This window comes from Sprattus sprattus (genome assembly GCF_963457725.1).
Source record: "Sprattus sprattus genome assembly, chromosome: 5".
Taxonomy (NCBI): domain Eukaryota; kingdom Metazoa; phylum Chordata; class Actinopteri; order Clupeiformes; family Clupeidae; genus Sprattus; species Sprattus sprattus.
The window spans coordinates 2423408-2425907 of record NC_137924.1 but is presented as its reverse complement, the minus strand read 5'-3'; the positions used below and the strand labels follow the sequence as shown (position 1 = coordinate 2425907).

At 41.0% G+C, this 2500-nt stretch overlaps 1 protein-coding gene across 1 annotated transcript in view; it reads left to right on the top strand.

Annotated features, from left to right (window-relative positions):
• The window catches only part of LOC308366300 (interferon alpha/beta receptor 1b-like), a 12355-nt gene that overhangs the window by 727 nt on the left and 9128 nt on the right, over positions 1-2500 (top strand).

The window sequence follows — 2500 nt, the reverse complement described above, 5'->3', positions numbered from 1 at the left end:
CTTGAGGTCTTAACATAAGGGCGAATGACACATTTATTACAATAGATCATTATCGATGATAACATGAGGTTGCAGCTCTCTCCTATTGGTTAGCAAATTAGCTAACCTTCCGTTGTACTTTGGTCCCTATTTCCCCCGTATGACTTTGCCAGTAAAGTTATATGACAATACTAAGGCGTGTTTTGGTTACAAAGTCTTGTCCGTTACCAGCATGTCATACGTTAGTTTGCGTGTGGCAAACGATCCAAAGTGAGCACGCCCTGTCGCTCTCACCGATGGTGTTGATGTAAGGCGGTTGCCTGAAGTAGCGTCTGCCGAGTGAGACTAGGGATGGCCTCCTTCGTCCACACACACACACACACACACACACACACACACACACAGCTTTTGCCAAGTGAGACTTCGTCCACAAAGCGCTGTGTTGCCATTTGCAGTCCCTGTTGCCACGCATGTTGTGGTCTCCATACTGATGAACAATGATGTGGTTGTGATAGTGAGTTATAAATGCTGCTCACAATCACTGACACACACACACACACACACACACACACACACACACACACACACACACACACACTTACACACACACACACACACACACACACACACATTCTTGACACAGTGGGACAGACTCCTGCTCTCCCTATTCATCTTTGCAAATAACTAAACGGGCATTTCCTGAAAGAAAGCAACAACATTAATAATGATAGCAATATTTAACAAATGCCGAATTACATGTTACACTCAATTAAAATCTATTTATTGTCAGATGCACAGAACAACACAGTCAGACTGGGCACTGCAATTTAGTGTGTGTGTGTGTGTGTGTGTCTGTGTGTGTGTGTGTGTGTGTGTGTGTGTGTGTGTGTGTGTGTGTGTCTGTGTGTGTGTCTGTGTGTGTGTGTGTGTGTGTGTGTGTGTGTGTGTGTCTGTGTGTGTGTGTGTGTGTGTGTGTGTGTGTGTGTATACTCAGGCACAGACCTGCTGATTAATAATGTATGAAGCACTGATGTCATGTTTGCCTCTCTCTATATATCTCCTCTTTCTCTATCTACAAACACACACACACACACACACACACACACACACACACACACACACACACACACACACACACACACACACACACACACACACACACACACACACACACTAGGGATGCGTACCGGTACGCCGGACCGGTTCTGGACTTGTAAAAACGTTTAGGTTCAGGTCCAGAAAAACCGGAATTATTTCAGGCTGCAACATGAAACACAGGGGCTGCTTCCAAAACAGTAGAAAACTAGCGATAGCTAACTAGCAGTAACGTTAGTGGTGTAAGTATGATCTGTATGAATTATTTTGTATTTTTTTTGCCAGGCAGATTTCGTGGGGCACATTTACAACTGCCCTAGCTCCCACTTTAAACTTTGTCCTGTGTCGCTCATTGGTGTTTTCAAAGCAACAGTCTTATGACAATGAAGAGCAGGCAGCATTTCACAGAACAAGAACAAACAGTCTAGCCATAAACCTTTTAACAGAGAAAATACCGAAAGGTAAACGATCAAAAGTGTGGCTGTATTTTGCACAAAAAGATTCAAACATTGCGGCGTGCAGCAAATGCAACACAATTGCGTGTAAAGAGGAGAGAAGATCAACAGCAAATCAGCAACCTCAGACTGACAAATAAACGGAGATCACAGCAAAACGTATCCTAGTCTCTTAAAGGGGCAGTGCACATTTTCTCGTACTCAGTGTGTTCAAGTAAAAAGATTAACTATAAACAGATAGAAAAGAAAGGTATAAACAAATCAGAAATGGTGACATTTCATGAAATAAATAATACAATACAAACAAAATAATACATTTTTGACTCCAAAGGCAAATATGCTCATATTTTTGCAAAATAAGTTTGAAGCTGTAGTGTGTGTGTGTGTGTGTTTTTTGTACTTATTTATATTTATTTAAGTAGACTATAAACTGTTGTTTACAGTTAATATAATGTTCATAGTTTGAAGTAAAAAAAAAAAAAAAGCTGTAGTTTGAAGCCAAATGTTTTGTATGTATTTATATTAATAGTATACTTTAAACAGTTCATATATTCAAATATGGCATGGGTTCGGGTCCAGACTTATTAGGTCCGGACCTGAACCTAAACCTCTGGATTCGAATTAGGACCTGAACCTGAACGTGGGTTAAGGTATGCATCCCTAACACACACACACACACCTTCCATCACAAAATATCACAAAGAAAGAGAAGCGAATTTCTCACTTCCTCAACTGTTCTATGTTTGTCCGACAGGAAGTGTGTGTTTGTGTGTGTGTGGAAAAGAGTGCTGAAGTATTTCTGCACCTTCAGCTTTCTGTGTTTGTGCCTGTGGCTTTTCATGTTGTGTATACATTCACACACACACACACACACACACACACACACACACACACACACACACACACACACTATTCACTCAAGCAAATCTACACAAATAGAAACAAATCCCACTTGAATACTCAGAAGGTGT